Source organism: Equus przewalskii, chromosome 13, assembly GCF_037783145.1.
Source record: "Equus przewalskii isolate Varuska chromosome 13, EquPr2, whole genome shotgun sequence".
In the NCBI taxonomy this organism is placed as follows: domain Eukaryota; kingdom Metazoa; phylum Chordata; class Mammalia; order Perissodactyla; family Equidae; genus Equus; species Equus przewalskii.
The window spans coordinates 32797858-32819252 of record NC_091843.1 but is presented as its reverse complement, the minus strand read 5'-3'; the positions used below and the strand labels follow the sequence as shown (position 1 = coordinate 32819252).

Genomic DNA, 21395 nt, shown 5'->3' with positions numbered 1-21395 from the left:
CTCCCACGTGGTAGATCAAATTCGGGGGAGAGACTGACGTGCATCCATTTCTTCTGCAGTCCTGTGTGTGCCGCCCAGCCCCACACATATCACCCCACCCTGTCCCAGGCTGGGCCAGAGACCGTCTCTGGGACTTTTCAATCTGAAACTAGGAGAGAAAAACTCGCCTTCCTTCTGCAAACAGAGTTGAGTTCCTGGATGTAGTGGGCCCTGAAGTGAGTGACTCTTTGGTAGTTTGAGTTGGATGGCTGTCAAGAGAGAGGGGGAGAAACGGAGCAAGCGTAAGAGCTAGAGAATGCACAAGGCCCCCTTCTCTCTCCTCTAGTCTGTGAACGTTTCCCACAGCCTATTCCCCAACGACATTTAAAAAGTCTATTTGACATTTTCCATGAAAATTTAGGTTCAAAAGGTCATATACATATAGAGAAACATTCGTTTATTTAGTTTGTACTATATTTAACAGCCTTTTTATATACTAGCCATTTTAACTGAAGAAGTATCCTGGTCTTATGCCATCACAAATAACGTTGCAGTGACCTCCTTACACCTATGCTTTTATACACTTGTTCCAGTTTCGGTCAAGTTCTTGGAAGTGAAACTGTTGGTCGATGGGCGTTTTTGTCTTTTGAGTATCCCACAATGCCCAGCCAGGCTCAGCTGAGGAGCGAAAGCATGGGGTGTGCTAAACAAGAGGCAGTATCGCGCTGTAGTTGGAGCACCAACTCTGCAAACAGCCAGTCTCAGCTCTGCAACTCATGGCCTGTGAGACCTCGGGTAAGTTATTTCACCTCTCAATACCAGAGTTTACCATCTATTAAATGCAACAATAATAACATACCGAAGTAGCTATGTGCCGGGCACTGTTTTAAGTGCCAGATTCATTTACTTCTCAAACGACCTTATGATGTAGGTGCTATTAGTATCCCCTTTTAACAGATGAGGGGACTAGGCACAGAGAGGTTACATACTTTGCCCAAGGGCACACAGCTAGTAAGTAGTTGGGCCAGGATTTATCCCCGGGAAGTCTGGCTCTTTTTAGAGCCTGTCTTTTAGACATTTCCTCATAGGGGACTTGCATATAATAATGAGAATGAGATTGAGAAGATAGGGAGATATGTAGGTAGGTGGGTAGGTAATAGATGGAGAGAGAGAGAAAGAGAAAGAATTGAGTACTGTGTGTGGCCCTCAATGAATTCGCGTGGCCTGGCTGCAGGAGAGCCATGAAGCCAATCCTTCCTCCTGCAAAACACATCCTTTAAGAGTAGACAAGCTGGCCTGATGGATTTCCTTAAGATTTCATTGCTATGAAGAGGAAAGCTTGGAACAGAGAAGGATGTGACCCTGGAGGTCTGTTAAATCTGTTAGCCCAGAAATCAACAGAATCACAGGAGGATGTATACTTCTTAGACTGGGAATCAAATGGTACTGACTAAGGAAGTTGTAGTGACTATGAAAAATTAACCTTCCTTCTGAGGAAGCCAAAACAGTGGGGTGGAGCTGGTTATGGAACACGACCTCAGCTAGGAACAACGGACTGTCAGGCCAGACCTTCTGGGGAAATTCTTTCCGATCAAGTAAAGTGTGATATTCCAGGAGGGGTAGGTGGGGTTCCCGAAGGGTGAGGCTGGTTGTCCCTGGTTAAGTGCTTTACAAGCATTATCTCATTTAATCCTCACAAAGCTATCTGTGGTAAACAGGATTATTGTCCCTAGTTGACCAGGGAGGAAACTGAGGCACAAAGAGGCAATATGACTTGCCCAGGACTCTGTGTCAAATCTTGCTCTTGACAACTTCCTTGCACAGTCAAGATGACAGAGACAGGGGTTTGTGACTGCCGCTAGGTGGGTGACCTGGGCAGCAGTACCTCCCAGCTCCAAACCTCTGTGCTCTCATTTGGAAAATGGGCACAGGAGTAGTGTCTGGGGGGATCAGAATTGGCCACCTCAAAATGTGGCTCTTTGGCTTGATTATTTTTAAGAACAAAAGACTCTAAAAGAAACTTTGACCTGCCCCCTGACCGCCTAAAAGAATTTAAGATAAAAGCCCTGTCCCCAAGACGGGCCACCACCACAGGTAACTCTGGGTACCGGTAGGCTGTGACTGTGTGACTGGCTAAACCCATCTTATCTACCAAACGTTTGCTTTTCCCTCTCCATGTGAATTGCCTTCCTCTCCTTTGAAGACCCGAACCACCTCCCACCCCACAACATCCTCCTTTGTCTTTAGCTGAAGATGGTGTTTAAACCGGCAGCCTCGGCCATTCTGGCGAGTTACTCAGCTTTCCTGTGTTTCTCCCATGTACACATGTCATAAAGCTTTGTTTGATTTTCTCCTGTTATTCTGTCTCACGTCGATTTAATTTGTAGCCCAGCCAGTAGGACCTAGAGGGGGTAGAGGAAAAGTCCGTCCTCCCCCACATCTCTAATTTATAGATAGAGGGGTAGATGAGGCAATTCGTATAGAACACTGAGCACAGTGGCTGGCACATAGTTAGCACTCAAGAAACACTGGTTATGAACCAGAAAGCACAGATTTCTTTTTTTTTTTTTTTACGGATGTCAAAAGTCACAATGATTAAAACCAGGCCCTTTATATCTATTGTAACCATTTTATAGAGTAAAGAGCATCAAAGTGTCTCTTCCCCAGAAAGTGGAATAAATACAGCGTGGGCCATATGTTAGTAGTTCTAATGAAGCCAAAATCACTGTTATGGATTATTTTTGTCAGCAACTTGCTGACCTCTGTGTGGCTTCAGAATTGCCCTCTGTGGGACTGAACTGCGCCAGCTATCCATGGAGTAAGGATCCAACTATAATCTTTAAATTACTAACCACACTGAGAAATCTAAGGAAAATTCACAAAAATAATCACCCTACCAAATAGAATAAACCTTTGCTTGGCCCTAATTGATGGAACAGTTTGTTTTAGTGATAAAAAGTCTGAGCCACAGAATTTTCTTTAAAAAGAGAAATAGGGGGCTGGCCCCATGGCTTAGTGGTTAAGTTCGGCATGCTCCACTTCCATGGCCCAGGTTCTGTTCCCAGGGATAGACCTACACCACTCATTGGTGGCCATGCTATGGCTGCGACCCACATATAAAATAGAGGAAGATTGGCACAGATGTTAGCTCAGAGCAAATCTTCCTCCTTAAGCAAAAAAAAAAAAGGAGGAGGATTGGCAACAGATGTTAGCTCAGGGTGAATCTTCCTCAGCAAAAAAAAAAAAAAAAAAAAAAAAGAGAGAAACAGGGTTTCACTGTAATATGATGATAATAGTTACTGTTTGTGAATCCTAACTGTGACTCAGGCACTGGGCCTGGTCACGTATCAGCTTACTTAGTCTTCTCAACAGTCCTGTGAGGTCGAAAGTGCTATTTATCCCCTTTTAATTAATAGAGAAACTGAGGGTCTCCAGAAAGAAGTGACTTGCTGGATATATCAGCTTCCCTGTTATCCCCTTTCCCCAAAACTTCTTAATAACAGATATAAATATTGCAAAGTCCCTTTGAATAGCTGGACTAAACTGCCAAAAAAGTCCTATAAAGGATTATTTAAAAATTATTCTACACATAGTTATAGTTTCATTGTATGACATGATGACAAGTGGTAAGTAGTTTCCTGGCTTAATTCAAATCACAGACTTTCTCAATTATGTACTGCAATGAGCTTTACAAATGTAGGCTGTGCTGCTTTGGAAATCCTGAAGCCAAAAGGACGGGAAAATAGATTGATGACTCTCCGTGCCCCTACCAAGCAAGGGTCCCTCCTGTGCGGAGTTGGCCCAGAGCCATCCTCCCCTCCCACAACCTCAGGAAGACTCCTTGGGGAGGGTCCCCTTGCCCTCCTGGTGGTGATGCCGGCCAGCCGGTGTCCAGCCTCCTGCTTGCGGGCGTTGGGAGATGATGAAGAAAACTGCTGTGCTTTACATTGTTAAAAGAAAAAGCACTTGTGGAAAGATTAGCCTGGAACTGAGAACCCTAGTGTGATTCCCAAGTCAAGGTCAGCAAGTTTCAGAGAAGGGGCTTGGATGGAGCCTCCAAGCACGAGTCTTAGCTCAGGACAGGCCTGCCATCAATAGGAAACAGAAGGGGGGAAACTGAGGCTCTCCATGGAAGTGTCCCTCATGGACCCTCCTTCAGCCCGAGAGGACCAGACTGCAGGGGGGCGCTAGGCTCACTGTGGCAAAAGGCCAGCTCCAGAGAGCCCCACCAGTTCTCTGGCCCGAAACGGCTTCCATTATGTGCAAATATGCACACAATTTCCAGTTTCCTCCTTACATTTCCTTGAGCACTCCACGTGCTTCCTGTCTCAGAGCCCGTTGGCATGTGAGGAAATTTCTCCCCTCAACTCTTCACATCTCAGGTCTCACCTCCTCAGAGTTCTTCCCTGACCGTCTTCTCTGAGTACGGTCTTTCCTGGTCTCCTCCCTTCACTCTGTTCCCTTCACAGCACATGGTGTGAGTTTAATTCCAAGTCTTTTGATTTGTCCATCTGTTTATTTTCTGTTTTGCCATCAGTCTGTGCGTCCCAGAAGGGCATGTCTGACTGCTCGCGTGGATTCCAGGGCCGAGCACAGAGCCGGGTGTTCAATAAATATTTGCCAAATAAATAAAGGGAGGAATGAAACTCCCAACCACCCCCTGGACAACAGAGTTGAGAAAATTTCAATACATTCATGAAGTAAGGAGTTATTAAGGGCCTTTGAAAAGAGGTTAATTCAAGTTTTAAAACATCCTCAGAGAAGAATCCCAGGAGAAAAAGAAACATAAATAAGTTGGTTTGTGGTATTTCCTGGAAAAGTCTTAATGAGATTGCCTATCTGACATCCAAAAGCTGTGGGAATGTTGCCCCTTTCATAGTCTGTCTCTTACCATTTTCATTTCCAACAGCATTATAATGATAAAAGTACTGAGAAAATACCAGAAGAGTTAGGTTTTAAATTATCCCGGGATTACATTTATGGAATTTGAAGGGCTGTCATGGCAATGTTGACATCTTGGCCACTTTTACTACTCCTCACCATGAAAACATGAGTATGAAATCTGGATATTTATTAACAGTTCTAGTAAAGATGTAGGAGGAGAGGATATAAAATTTATTGGCCAGACTGAGGTTTATATTATACAGTAACTTTCATTTATTTAAGATAGCCCTACGCCCCATGACCATAGTCTAGGCCTGGGAGTATCTGAATCATAAACCCAGCTCCAGACTGAGACAGTGGCGGCTGTGGCTGTGTCTGGCTGAGGCTCGGCCTGGACCTGGTGGAGCCAATTGCAAGCTGCTGCACTGACCTGCTGGTTGGGGAACGGACCCCCAGCTTCAGGGCTGTTATTAGCGCTACAGAGTTAATTTGAGCACAGAGCAGATCTTGGAAGATGGGCTGAACATCCAGACTCGGGAGGAGCTATGGCATGGAGGATGAGAATGTCCTCTTTCATCCTCGGTATTTTATATAGGTGAAGCCCACTTAGAATTCATTCATTCCTTCATTCATTCACTCCCTCATTCATCCGAACTCAGAATCATATCTCTGCCCTTGTGTGTGGTAACTAGCTACAATGTAGCAGTTCTCACTTTGCAGTGTAGTGTAGGACCATGAAAATTACCATGCAAGCTGAAATTGTGCCAAGTGATCATCATAATCAATGGAAAAAATTATGATTGCTCCTTGACCTTTAAAAACTCTCTTACTGTTGGTTATAAATGTATAGGAAAATGAAAAAAATAGAATCACTATTATTTATTTAGTACACTGTTATTTAAAACATTAGCAACATTGAGGATTGCTGTAAAAAAACTTATCAAGAGTTGTTTGAAGAGTGCTCTCCTTCTCCCCTCATCAGATCACAACATGGAGCAAACATGCTTTCTATTTCTTGGCAAATTATTGTGCTCCTTTCTAAATTTGATTCAGCTTCTAACATTTTATCCTTTGCTCTTTCTATGTCAATAAGAAGTGTCTCCGAGAGTTCCTTCAGGGTGAAATGTTGCCAGCATCCCTTCTCCTGGGACGTCACCATCCTTTTGTCATGACCACTTTGCTCATTTGTGTCAATAAAGTTGCCCTCACTAAGTTCCTCTGCTTCCATATCTAGACTATATCCAGTGGGAAAGATGTCAACATTCCATGGCCAGCTATTTCTTCTATAACTCCATTTTCATTCCATTAGAATTTGACTTCCAGGGTAATCACTTCATTCCATTAGAATTTGACTTCCAGGGTAATCACTTTTTATCTCTTTGCTGCACTTTCATCTTTTCTGGTTAATTCCCTCTTTCAATTACCCAGATATGGAAAAAGTCACATGGGTTTATCACTGGGGAACAAGGAGGCAACACAACTGTTGCCTTTGCTGTCTGTGTGTGAACTGAATAACAAATGTGCAGTGACCAATCACCAATAGACTTTGGAAGCAGTGACATAATTGTTACTAATCATGGTATGAGTCTGTTTTTTTGTGATGCGATTTGTGGACTGAAAAGCAAACAGTGAAGTTTATACTTTATGCAATTACTCACAGTTTGTGTACTGTGGTAACTCCAGTTTGAACTGTGCTGTTGGAGGACTGATGCTACGTACCTAACTTGTGGTGATTGAAGTTCATGCATACTGGAACTATGCCAAGTGAGGACTGCCCACACATGATAGAGATAACTAGAGAATGTCATGGGGGTACATAATAGAGATTCCTACCCAGTCTGTGGAGGCAGAGAAGCTTTCTTGGAGAGGGTGATATACAAGCTGAGACTTGATAAATGAATAGGAATTAGTCTGATGAAGGAGGAGCGTAGGGAAGATTGTTCTAGGCAGAGGTTACAGTATGTATAAAGCCTCAACTGTAAGAAAGGGCATGGCGCGTGGGGTGGCAGCCATGGGTGTTTTCAGGCTGAGTGCGCACGGTAATCCCATTCCGTTATCCTGGCTGCCTCCAGCCCTACAGGTTGTTGCTCTTGGTTACCAGGCAGCGCTGGCTGCTGTGGTTGGGAACTTCAAATGCTCTGTTTTGGGATAGTCACCTAAAGCAGGTACTGAGGGGCAGTCTACCGCCTCCTCTAGATCAGGAGACCCACCTGGAAGCTGGGAAAGTCATCAGGAAAATGGAACCAAAGTAAACAAAATGAACTGAGATGTCAGTTTGTATACATAAGATAGGAAACGCTGGTGACTCAGATCCAAATGCTCTAAGTACAGGATGGTATAAAGTAGAAAGAAAATCTCTTTCACAAATCACACTTCAGAAGGGTGGTCGAATCTTTAAATGATAAACCATATTTCTAGTCAAGCTAGATACAGACTACGATATCTTATTCTACTTGGCTAAAATCTGAACAGTTACTATAAGACATCCAGCCCAGACAATGCACTGAAGATAATCTCATTTAATTTCCACAATACCCTTATGAGGTAGCTATCATAATTCCCATTTTACAGATGAGGAAACTGAGGTTAAGTCATCATAGGGTCACAGAGCTGGGATTCAAACTTAGGACTTATTCTAAAGCCTGTGCCTTTAGCTACCATACCATCAGTATATTTAATCATAATTAATGAAAATAGAAACAAATGTCAAATTGAGTGATTATTTTGTATAAGATAAACAGATGAAGATAGATGCTAGTTAGAGAATAGGGCAAGAATGTTCCATCCTTGCAGAAACACTGAGACACAGAGAATGCTCAGAAGCAGCATTTTTAAGAAAAGTTTGGTGAAACCGAGTGGAATCCCAGGCATGAGCAATAAATTCAAGATTCTATTAGGAAAGCAAAACAATGAGATTATCTCAATTATTGAGTTAACAGTAAGATTTCACTATCTACATTCTAGCCATGAGTAAGACATTTATTTGAATTAGATAAGAAGATATAATGTCATTTGAAGGAGGCCCAGTAAATTTAATAACAGAGATAAATGAAACTGACAATGAGCTCACACTTTATAAATCTAAACTTGGGGCTGAGGTTAGACACAGGGGCCCTAGCAGTTGATGAATGTGCCTGAATGCTGCTTTTTACGCTGTCTACCACAGATCGGACATGATTTTTATGTTTCCTTCTTCTAACCAAGGAATTTAAGAAAGAATTCACTGAATTCCCTTTAAACCAAAGTGCAGGAGCAAGAAACAACCTTGAACCTTCCCTACTCAAATAGCAGCTCTGCTGGTAATTTAATCACTAACCGGGTTGTGTAACTTGCTTATGACAAATGGTAAAATACCTACAACGTGGAAATCTGCCAGAGCAATTTCTTTGTAGGAAGGGGAGGAAAGACCTAGCCGGCTCACGAACATTCGCGCCTTCTGCTTCCCCATCTCTTGTTCCATGTCCTCAATTCCTGAAATTGCTTCTGTATTAGGATAAGAATATGGGAACAGTTTTGGACCTAGCAAGAGGGTTTTGAAATGAAAATCCTGAAAGGTGTTAGGATGCTCTGCTCCCTTCCCCTCCCTTCCCCAACCCCACTTAGTACTTTACCAGCACATAGCCCCCTACCAGGCCCATCGTCAGTGCTCCATTCGTCTGGTTAAAATGTTAGCAAAGAATGAATGTGAGGGCCTGTGTGATCTGGCTCCTTCCTCATTGTCCAGCCTTATCTCATGCCTCTTTCCCCTCTGCTTGTGCCAATGTTTAGTTTGAGACGTGGACATTTTGAACAGTATTAATCTGGACTGCTCTTCCCTTTTCTAATACTTAAAACTTTTCATTCTTCGGTCTCAGCTTAAGCTTCATTTTCTCTTGGAAGCTTTCCTAGGTCATCTGAACTATATTTGGTCTCCTTGTCACAAGATTCCATTGCTCCCTGTGCTTTCTTGCGCGAAAGCTGCTTCTTCTATCCTCTCTGCAAGATCAGAGGTCTGTGAGGGCAGGCACAGTGTCTCTCTTGTCACCACTATATTCAAGCATCCAGCACAGTGTTACCTGCCCTCAGCCAATGTTTGCAGAATGAATAATTGCCTTCTTCATTTCCTTTTTGAAAAAAGGTATTATAAAATATTTAAGACATACACAAAAGTGTAAAGAAAAATATCACGACCACCAGGGATCAAGTACAGATACAAGCTTATGTTCCTGTTCCTCTCTCTCTCTCACATTCTGCTCTCTAGAGGCAACGAGTAGTCTGAATTTGGTTACAACTATTTCCGTACATTTCTTAATACTTTCACTACACACATATGCAAACTTATAGCATTATATATTTTGCTTGTTTTTGTAGTTTATCTAAGTGTTATATTATATGTATTCTTCTGCAACTGGCATCGTTCTCTCAAGTGTTTGTGATTCATTCATGCTGTTGCATTTAGCTAGAGGTTATTTATTTCATTGCTGTGTAGTATTCCATTGTATGACTACCCCACTATAATCTGTTTTCTTGTTGATGGGTTATTTTTGCTATTACAAATGCCGTGAGTGTCCTTACTTGCAATATTTCTCTTCTTTTAGATAACACTGCGGTATCCAATATACTGGATCTTTTCACTCTTTACCTGTCAAACCTGACCCGTACTGCATCTCTGAAAGCCATTTGAGAAATGGGTAATTAGATGACCAGTTTATGTTTGTGTGCAAATGTGTTTCAGTGGATTTATGAGAAGCAGCGTGGAACCGTGACAAGAACACTGATTGGGTTGTTAAACAGAGGTGGATTCCAGTATCCACTCAACTGCTGAGCAATTGTGCCCCTCTGGGAATACAAAGCCTCGGTTTTCATTCCAAGGAACTGGAATAATAGTCTCCTATCTGCCTACCTCATAAGGTTGTCACAATGATCAAATGAAATAATGTTGCCAAAAAGATTTTGAAATCTGATGCATTATGCAGCATTGGAACACTAACAACCAAATTTTATTACCCAAGTGTAATATGGCACAAGAGTTGTAATAAAACAATACAAGAACATACAATAATTTATCATTTCCTATATCTAAATTTGTTATCACCTATAATTTATTATCTCCTGTCTACATTTAACTGGGTTGTTCTAGAAGTAATACCTTACTCCCAAAGCCCAGACTGGGGGAAAATCAGGCTCCTGAGAGAAATGGTTTGGATCTATGGGTTTTCACTGCCTATAAAATCCTACTGAGGAGCCTGTTGAAATGAGTCGAATTGGTTCCAGAAAGGTTCTGTCTTCATGCTCAGATATATGTTCATGTAGGAGAGTCGTAACGGTTAAAACAAGGGTTTTAGAGAGAGGTGGATTCCAAGATGGCGCCGTGAGTAGTCCTCTTTGTCTCTCGCCCTTCGAGTCTACAATTATTTGGACACTTATCGCTTGACAAAGGATATCCAGACAGCATCTCAGGACGTCTGAGACACCCACGCGACTATACATCGGAAGGCGGACGGACTTTCCTCCGGGAGGATGTGGAAATAGGTGAAAACTCTCCGACCCCGACGGGCAGCCTAGTACCCGCAAGCGGATTTCTTCCAACGGACGCCCCCAGAGGATCCACACACATCTAGGGCAGGAGCGAGAACACAACAGAGGAGCGACGGTGGAAACAGGTGACCAGAACCCTACTTAAACCCCCTGCAATTACTCCTAAATGCAGAGGGAAACTTTGGAGTTGCACACCTGAGCCCGCGGGGAGAGTCTCTCCCCGCCATTGGCGGGGAGACCCAGCCTGGTGCTCGGGGCGCCCGGAGGGTCCCAGAGAGACGCCCGCCCCGGGGGACTAGGGATTGCCGGAGATCTCGGAGAGGACCGGGGCGGGGGAACTTTCAAAGGCGCATCCGGCGACCCGGTGGGGAAGCGCCGGAGCTCCGCCAGGCAGCAGACAAAACTCTCTGTCTGCCAGTAGCAGAGGGGCCACGCTGAGCACTCAGGGCTCCCGGCAGAGGCCCGGAGAGAAGCCCAGAGGGCGGGGCGACCCCCAGCTGCCATTGCCCGCCCCGGGGGACTAGGGATTGCCGGAGATCTCGGAGAGGACCGGGGCGGGGGAACTTTCAAAGGCGCATCCGGCGACCCGGTGGGGAAGCGCCGGAGCTCCGCCAGGCAGCAGACAAAACTCTCTGTCTGCCAGTAGCAGAGGGGCCACGCTGAGCACTCAGGGCTCCCGGCAGAGGCCCGGAGAGAAGCCCAGAGGGCGGGGCGACCCCCAGCTGCCATTGCCCGCCCCGGGGGACTAGGGATTGCCGGAGATCTCGGAGAGGACCGGGGCGGGGGAACTTTCAAAGGCGGGTCCGGCGACCCGGAGGGGAAGCGCCGGAGCTCCGCCAGGCAGCAGACAAAACTCTCTGTCTGCCATTAGCAGAGGGGCCACGCCCAGCATTCAGGGCTCCCGGCAGAGGCTCGGACAGAAGCCCAGAGGGCGGGGCGTCCCCCAGCTGCTGTTGCCCGCCCCGTGGGACTAGGGATTGCCGGAGATCTCGGAGAGGACCGGGGCGGGGGAACTTTCAAAGGCGGGTCCGGCGACCCGGAGGGGAAGCGCCGGAGCTCCGCCAGGCAGCAGACAAAACTCTCTGTCTGCCGGTAGCAGAGGGGCCACGCTGAGCATTCAGAGCTCCCGGCAGAGGCCCGGAGAGAAGCCCAGAGGACGGGGCGACCCCCAGCTGCCGTTGCCCACCCGGTGAGGCTAGGGATTGCCGGAGATCTCGGAGAGGACTGGGGCTGGAGAGAGTTCCAGAGACCCAGCTTAGTAGCCTAGGGGGAAACCCTACAGGCTCACAGAAGCCTTAGGGAAAGCCTCTGCACAGCACCAGTAGAAGGCACCCAGCCGCCAGCCACAAGGCTGGAAGACCCCAGGGCAAAAGCAGCATAGCTAGGTGTACTAACCACAGACTGTAGAAGATGCCAATAGCTCTCCTGCGACCCATAGAGGACAAGTGAGATTTGGTGGGTGCCGACAGCAACGGAGCGACAAATATAAGTGATCCCACCCCTGGCCGCTGGAAAAGCCCATAACACCGTTGCAGACCCCAAGGAGAGAGCGCATCTAGGTGGGCAACAACAGTAGGCCCCTGCAGCCTGAAGCCCCCCGTGACGGCCCCCACGGCAGAGGAGGGAATCCAAAGGGCCACTGTGGCTACGAAGAGGGGCCCAGGCCCAGTTAGCAACTACGGACAGGGTTCCTGGTTGGTGAAGTATAAACAGCTGCTCCCCCAACCGCAGCAGCTGAAACAAGTGAAAGGAGCAACTAAACTCTATCTCCATGCGGAGGCACAAATCAACATCATCAAGCAATATGAAAAAATACATTAAATCTCCAGAACAGAAAGAAAGTAACAAATACACAGAAAACAATCCCAAAGAAAATGAGATATATAACCTAAATGATGATGACTTCAAAACAGCCATCATTAAAATACTCACTGAGTTAAGAGAGAATTCTGACCGACAACTCAACGAGTTCAGGAGCTATGTCACAAAAGAGTTTGATACGATAAAGAAGAACCAAACAGAAATATTGGAAATGAAGAACACAATAGAGGAGATTAAGAAAAATCTAGATGCTCTGAACAGTAGGGCCGATAATATGGAGGAAAGAATTAGCAATTTGGAAGATGGCAATATAGAATTGTTGCAGGCAGAGGAGGAGAGAGAAGCAAGACTTAAAAGAAATGAAGAAACTCTCCGAGAATTATCAGACACAATTAGGAGATGCAACGTAAGGATTATAGGTATACCAGAGGGAGAAGAGAAGGAGAAAGGGGCAGAAAACCTATTCAAAGAAATAATGGCTGAGAACTTCCCAAATCTGGTGAGGGAGATGGATCTTCAGGTGATAGAAGCCAATAGATCTCCAAACTTTATCAATGCAAGAAGACCAACTCCACGGCATATAGTAGTGAAGCTAGCAAAAGTCAACGACAAGGAGAAAATATTAAGGACAGCCAGGCAAAAGAAACTAACCTACAAAGGAACCCCCATCAGGCTATCAGCAGATTTCTCAGCAGAAACTTTACAGGCTAGAAGAGAGTGGAATGATATATTCAAAAATCTGAAGGACAAAAACCTACAGCCGAGAATTCTCTACCCAGCGAAAATATCCTTCAAATACGATGGAGAAATAAAAACTTTCCCAGATAAACAAAAATTAAGGGAGTTCATTGCCACAAAACCTCCTCTTCAGGAAATCCTCAGGAAAACCCTCATTCCTGAAAAATCCAAAAAAGGAAAGGGGCTACAAAACCAAGAGCAGAGGAGATAAGTAGAAGGACAACAACAGAGAGTAGCAGCTCTACATCAGAACAGATTAAACCATGGGACGAGAAACAAAGGAAACTGAAGAAAACCGGAAAACAAGACACAAAATGGTAGTGGTAGGTCCCCACGTCTCAATAATCACTCTAAATGTAAATGGATTGAACTCCCCAATCAAAAGACACAGAGTGGCAGGATGGATCAAAGAACAAGATCCAACAATATGCTGCCTCCAGGAAACACACCTCAGCCCCAAAGACAAACACAGACTCAGAGTGAAGGGATGGAGAACAATACTCCAAGCTAATAATGAACAAAAGAAAGCAGGTGTCGCTATACTAATATCAGACAAGGTAGATTTCAAAGCAAAACAGATAAAGAAAGACAAAGAGGGACAGTATATAATGATAAAAGGGACTCTCCACCAAGAAGACATAACACTTATAAATATATACGCACCCAACACAGGAGCACCAAAATTTGTAAAGCAACTCTTAATAGAACTAAAAGAAGACATCAACAACAATACAATAATAGTAGGGGACCTCAACACACCATTAACACCAATGGACAGAACATCCAGACAGAAAATCAACAAGGAAATAATAGAATTAAATGAAAAATTAGACCAGATGGACTTAATAGATATATATAGAACACTTCATCCAAAAACAGCAGGTTACACATTCTTCTCAAGTGCACATGGAACATTCTCAAGGATTGACCATATTTTGGGAACCAAAGCAAACATCAATAAATACAAGAGAGTTGAAATAATATCAAGCATCTTTTCTGATCATAACGCTATTAAACTAGAAATCAACTACAAGAAAAAAGCAGAGAAAGGTGCAAAAATGTGGAGACTAAACAACACGCTTCTCAACAAACAATGGATCATTGAAGAAATTAAAGAAGAAATCAAATATTATCTGGAGACAAATGAAAATGAGAACACGACATACCAAATCATTTGGGATGCAGCAAAAGCAGTCCTAAGAGGGAAATTCATCGCAATACAGGCTCACCTCACTAAACAAGAAAAAGCTCACGTAAGCAACCTCAAACGACACCTAACAGAACTAGAAAAAGAAGAACAAACAAGGCCCAGAGTCAGTAGAAGGAGGGAAATAATAAAAATAAGAGCAGAAATAAACGATATTGAAACAAAAAAGACAATAGAAAGGATCAATGAAACAAAGAGTTGGTTCTTCGAAAGAATTAACAAAATTGACAAACCCCTAGCCAGACTCACCAAGAAAAGAAGAGAGAAATCGCAAATTAATAAAATCAGGAATGACAGAGGAGAAATCACAACAGATACCAATGAAATACAAGAGATCATAAGAGAATACTATGAAAAACTATATGCCAACAAATTGAACAACCTGGAAGAAATGGACAAATTCCTAGACTCCTACAATCTCCCCAAACTGAATCAGGAAGAAATGGAGAATCTGAATAGACCAATCACAAGTAAGGAAATAGAAACGGTAATCAAAAACCTCCCCAAAAATAAGAGTCCAGGACCAGACGGCTTCTCTGGAGAATTCTACCAAACATTCAAAGAAGACTTAATACCTATTCTCCTCAAACTGTTCCAGAAAATTGAGAAAGATGGAGAACTCCCTAACACATTCTATGAAGCCAACATCACTCTGATCCCCAAACCTGACAAGGACAACACAAAGAAGGAGAACTACAGGCCGATATCACTGATGAACATAGATGCAAAAATCCTCAACAAAATTTTGGCTAACCGATTACAGCAATACATCAAAAAGATTATACACCATGATCAAGTGGGATTTATACCAGGGACACAGGGTTGGTTCAACATCCGCAAGTCAATCAACGTGATACACTACATCAACAAAATGAAAACCAAAAACCACATGATCATCTCAATAGATGCAGAGAAAGCATTCGACAAGATCCAACACCCATTTATGATAAAAACCCTCAGTAAAATGGGTATAGAAGGAAAGTACCTCAACATAATAAAGGCCATATATGATAGACCCACAGCCAACATCATACTCAATGGACAAAAGCTGAAAGCCATCCCTCTGAGGACAGGAACAAGACAAGGGTGCCCACTTTCACCACTCCTATTCAACATAGTTCTGGAGGTGCTGGCCAGAGCAATTCGGCAGGAAAAAGAAATAAAAGGAATCCAAATAGGTAACGAAGAAGTAAAACTCTCGTTGTTTGCAGACGACATGATCTTATACATAGAAAACCCCAAAGAATCCACAGAAAAACTATTAGAAATAATCAACAACTACAGCAAAGTAGCAGGGTATAAAATTAACGTGCATAAATCAGTAGCATTTCTATACACTAACAATAAACTAACAGAAAAAGAACTCAAGAACTCTATCCCATTCACAATCGCAACGAAAAGAATAAAATACCTTGGGATAAACTTAACCAAGGAAGTGAAGGATCTATACAATGAAAACTACAAGACTCTCTTGAAAGAAATAGGCGATGACATAAAGAGATGGAAAGACATCCCTTGCACATGGATTGGAAGAATAAACATAGTTAAAATGTCCATACTACCTAAAGCAATATACAGATTCAATGCTATCCCAATCAGAATCCCAAGAACATTCTTCACAGAAATTGAACAAACAATCCTAAAATTCATATGGGGCAACAAAAGACCGCGAATTGCTAAAGCAATCCTGAGCAAGAAAAACAAAGCCGGCGGAATCACAATCCCCGATTTCAAAACATACTACAAAGCTACAGTGATCAAAACAGCATGGTACTGGTACAAAAACAGGTCCACAGATCAATGGAACAGAATTGAAAGCCCAGAGATAAAACCACACATCTATGGACAGCTAATCTTCGACAAAGGAGCAGAGGGCCTACAATGGAGAAAAGAAAGTCTCTTCAACAAATGGTGCTGGGAAAACTGGACAGCCACATGCAAAAGATTGAAAATTGACCATTCTTTTTCACCACACACCAAAATAAACTCAAAATGGATCAAAGACCTAAAGATTAGGCCTGAGACAATAAGTCTTTTGGAAGAGAATATAGGCAGTACACTCTTTGACATCAGTTTCAAAAGAATCTTTTCGGACACTGTAACTCCTCAGTTGAGGGAAACAATAGAAAGAATAAACAAATGGGACTTCATCAGACTAAAGAGCTTCTTCAAGGCAAGGGAAAACAGGATTGAAACAAAAAAACAGCTCACTAATTGGGAAAAAATATTTACAAGCCACTTATCCGACAAAGGGTTAATCTCCATAATATACAAAGAACTCACACTGCTTAACAACAAAAAAACAAACAACCCGATCAAAAAATGGGCAGAGGACATGAACAGACATTTCTCAAAAGAAGATATGAATATGGCCAATAGACACATGAAAAGATGTTCATCATCGCTAATCATCAGGGAAATGCAAATCAAAACTACACTAAGATATCACCTTACCCCCGTTAGATTGGCAAAAACATCCAAAACCAAGAACAACAAATGTTGGAGAGGTTGTGGAGAAAGAGGAACCCTCATACACTGTTGGTGGGAATGCAAACTGGTACAGCCACTATGGAAAACAGTATGGAGATTTCTCAAAAAGTTAAAAATAGAAATACCCTATGACCCAGCCATCCCATTACTGGGTATCTATCCTAAGAACCTGATATCAGATATCTCAAGAGTCCGTTGCACCCCTATGTTCATCGCAGCATTATTTACAATAGCCAAGACGTGGAACCAGCCTACATGCCCAGAAACTGATGATTGGATAAAGAAGATGTGGTATATATACACAATGGAATACTACTCAGCCATAAAAAAAGACGAAATTGGCCCATTCACAACAATGTGGATGGACCTCGAGGGCATTATGTTAAGCGAAATAAGTCAGTCAGAGAAAGACGAACTCTATATGACTCCACTCATAGGTGGAAATTAGCATATTGATAAGGAGATCTGATCGGTGGTTACCAGGGAAAAGGGGGGGTGGGGGGAGGGTACGGAGGGGGAAGTGGTGTACCCACAACATGACTAACAAAAATGTACAACTGAAATCTCACAAGGTTGTAATCTATCATAACATTAATAAAAAAAAAAAAAAACAAAAAAAAAAAACAAGGGTTTTAGAGCTCAAAAGTTTCAAATCTTCGTTCTACTTTCCTTCTTTTTAATGATAATAAGGTAATCTCATAGGACTGTGGGGAAGATTACATGACCTAAATGTATGTAAACTCTCATGTTCAGCCCCTTCAGTGTGTGGCTCAAAATGAGGCTTTGTCGAAATTTCTCAACAGGTGAGGCAAAGTCACTGGGCTTTCGTTCCTTTCCCGTGAGCTCAGTTAGCTCCGTTTAACTCCTCTTCGCGTCTTTCCAGTGTTGGTGCAGCCATTCCGTCAGACCATTTAGCTGTCGTATGTCTCCTGACCCTTCTGAATAAATGACCAAGGCGGCTATGATGTGTTCAGTGAAGAAGGATGCTGCCACCACTATAAGGTTTAGATGTGCCGAATGCTTTTGACCTGAAATATTGACTTCTGGTTTGGAACGTCAGAAAGCAGCCTGGTGAATTTGTCTCCTTAATTAGCAAGGAACAAAAGAGAGGGTTTCAAATTAGTTAATAAAGTCCTATTTTAATCATGCAATCTTGGTGTCATTCAAATGCTAGGAACAGATAAGGTTAAAACCCAGTGTCAGAAATCTGGGCAGCTGCAGAAGTGTTGCTGTCCATATCTGCTTTACCAGACTTCTTCTGTTTTATTCTTATGGTCATAATGAGTCAAAGAATAAATTGACCTTAGGCATTGGCTCACTGATTTGTGGGTTCCTGGGAACTGGCTTGCTTTGTAAGCACATATTTCTCTCTATAAACACATCCCCTGGAAAGGTCTCTCCACGACTAAGAAGGAGGTGAAAGAACAGGGAGGAAGGATGAAAGAACAATGTTCTTTCTATTCTAGCAATCTGGGGAGGCTTCCCGGAGGGCACATGCTTGGAAAAGATGGGTGGAGAAGAGTAGATGGAATTTCGCTGTCATAGATTTCTTTTGTTGCTCTATATCCTGCACTTGTTCACTCAAAGAGGTTTATTAAGCTCCTGCTACCAGGTGTAGTGGCCTGGGTGCCAGTCTCCCGAGTTAGATCCCAGTTCTGCCACCTGTCAGGTGTGCGAGCTCGGGCAAGTTGTTCCATCTCTCTCTATCTCCATTTTCTGATGTGTAAAATAGGGCTAATAATAGTGCCTGTCTCGGGGTTGTGGGGGTTAAGTTAGTTATCTTTATATTTGTATCTTTAAACAGTGGCTGTGCCATTGTGAGAGTTTAATAAATATTTGCTGTTATTATGACTCTCTGCTAGAGACTCTATTGGTACTAAAAATAGTAACTTAAAACTTAAAGACAAAACTTTTCTGATAAGCTTGTCAGTTTTTCAGGGTTAAGAAGAGGCTTTTTTTGAAAATAAAAGCATCGAGGTTATAATCTTCTTGGACAAATAGCTCAAACTTGGTAGGCTGATGCTTAAAACTGGTTTGGGAGGCAAAGACATCAAACTATGTTTAATGGTAAAGACAACAAACGCTATTATGTATCTGCTAAATACGCTATCTTTTCCAAATGGAAAACATCGCGGCCATTTCAGTTTGCCGCTGAGCTTGGCTAATGCCGGGGGAGCAGCACAAATGGAACGTAATATAGAAGTATACACATAATGTACTGTTCTAAATTCCAAAAGCGCATTTCTCTCACATGGCTCTTCCCCGAAATTTTCAGAGAGATGATGCATACAATGAGGTGGTCATTAAGCTAAAAATGAACAACAGTAAAACAGAGGAGGGCTCGCAAGCACTGATAGTTAAAAGGAAACTATTGAAAATTGTAATAGGAATGGAGGGGGATTATAAGAAATTCTGTTCACCCTCTTACTTTATGGGGCGACGAAACCTACTGGAGTTTGGACTTCACAGATAGAAATCTTTAAAGAAACTGAAAAAAACGATGTCCACAGATGGAAAACTTACATGCTTGCTCAATAGCCCGTTGTTCAGCAATGCTCCTAAGAGAATGACTTTTGTGTAACCTGAATTCCTCATACTGCGGCCAAAGTCGGCCTAAAAGACGCTGCTGCGACTATAGCAAAAAGCCACATAACTAGAATTCTTGGGAAATGGGTTGGTTTTATTGTTGCCGTTTTGGCTGTTCTGCTTAGCGCCAACTAAGAAGAAAATTTATTTCAAGCTTTCTATTCACAGACTGTTTTGGGGGGTGGGGAGAAGGCTTGGAGATACAGGAGAGGGAAAATATTTTAATTTTCTTTGAATAATTCAGGATTCTGTAGGGCTTCGGGGCTCATTAGTCAGAAGACAATTATGACTCTAGGCCTGCGAATGAAGAAAGTTGAGAAGACCTGATCCAATCTTCATTCCTGCCGTATATATCTTGGAAGGAGCGCTTTTTATGGGAGCGAGAGAGGTGGAAAGACACGCCATATCAGAGCCTTTCCTCAGCAGCTGAGTGTGAAAAATGAAAAGAAAAAACAGTTTTAGTCAGTTCGAGAGTTGGGATGCTAGTTCTAGTTCATATACCTTTCTTTTACACCTTTATTGAAATATAATTCACATACCATAAAATTCGCTCATTTAAAGTGCACAATTCAATGGTTTTTGGTATGTTTACAGAGTTGTGCTACCATCACCACAATCAATTTTAGAACATTTTCATCACCCCTCAAAGAAACCTCATCCCCATTAGCAGCCACTCCCCATTCCCTGTCCCCACCTCAGGCAACCACTGTTCTACTTTCTATCTCTGTGGGTTTGCCTCTTCTGGACAGTTCACATAAATGGAATCACACAAAATGTGGTCCTGAGTGACTTGCTTCTTTCACTTAGCATAATGTTTCCAAGTTTCATCAATGCTGTAGAATGTGTCAGTACTTCATTTCTTTTATTGGCGTATAACATACCTTTATATGGGTATAATACATTTTGCTCATCCATTCATCAGTTGATGGACGTTTAGGTTGTTTCTACCTTTTGGCTATTTTGAATAATGCCTCTGTGAACATTTATGTACAAGTTTTCATGTAGACACGTGTTTTCATTTCTCTTAGGTAGACACCTTGAAGCTGAATCGCTGGGTCCTATGAGCTCTATGTTTACCATTTTGAGGAGCTGCCAAACTGTTTTCCAAAGTGGCTGCATCATTTTACATTCCCATCAGCAATGTATGTTCTAATCTCTGCATCCTTGCCAAACATTTGTTATTATTGTTATTGTTTTTATTATGGCAATCCTAATGAGTGCAAAGTGGTGTCTCACTGGGGTTTTGATTTTCTTGTTCCTAATGACTAATGATGAGAATCTTTCATGTGCTTATTGGCTATTTGTATATCTTCTTTGGAGAAATGTCTATTTAAATCTTTTGCTCACTTAACAATGGTGATATTTCTTTTTCATTGTTGAGTGGTAAATGTTCTTTATATATTCTAGATACAAGTCTCTTGTCAGATATATATGATTTGCAAATATTTTCTTCCATTCTGAGGGTTGTTTTTTTGCTTTCTTGGTAGTGTCCTTTGAGGTACAATCATTTTTAATTTTGATGAAGTGCAATTTGTTTATTTTTTTGATTGCTTGTCCTTTAGATGCCATATGTAGGAAACTGTTGCCTATTCCAACGTCACGAGGATTTACACCTACGTTTTCTTCTAAGAGTGCTATAGTTTTAGCTCTTACATTAAGCCTATGATCCATTTTAAGTCAATTTTGTGTTAGATGTAAAGGAGGGGTCCAACTTCATTCTTTTGCATGTGGATGTCCATTTTTTTTTAGCATTGTTTGTTAAAAAGGCTATTCTTTCCTCATTAGTTCATATAATTAAAAAAATTGTAGCTGACTATTAGAAAAACCACCTATTAAACATGTATCTATGTGAAATAAAAAATTGATTTCATGGATTTTTTTCCTCCCTAGTACATTGCTTGACTTTGGACCAAATAGTTTTCACACATTCATCCACTCATTTCATTCATTTATCAATGATGTGTTAAATGTCTGTTAGGCAACTCTGGGTACACTTTGAGGAATTTGATAGTGGGTGGGTTTAACCTGAGGCTCGTTCCTCTCTTAGTAGAGAGAATAACACAAAGAAGTATAAGAGAAGGGATGAGGACTGTAGACGATTGTTTCAAAAGGTTCTTTCATCTTCTATCACTCATTCCCTCCAATACGCCAGTATTTCTTAATAAGTCAGGAT

General features: G+C 42.4%; 2 long non-coding RNA genes across 2 annotated transcripts in view; one reads left to right on the top strand and one right to left on the bottom strand.

Annotated features, from left to right (window-relative positions):
- Positions 1-645: 645 nt before the first annotated feature.
- Positions 646-21095, top strand: LOC139075275 (uncharacterized). The gene is made up of 3 exons (XR_011525505.1): positions 646-774; positions 9441-9533; positions 20251-21095. It is a non-coding gene; the product is annotated as an uncharacterized lncRNA (long non-coding RNA).
- The window catches only part of LOC139075276 (uncharacterized), a 54006-nt gene continuing 51906 nt past the window's right edge, over positions 19296-21395 (bottom strand). Inside the window, exon 2 of the long non-coding RNA XR_011525506.1 lies at positions 19296-19648. This is a non-coding gene — a long non-coding RNA (uncharacterized lncRNA). The remainder of the gene's footprint in view (positions 19649-21395) is intronic.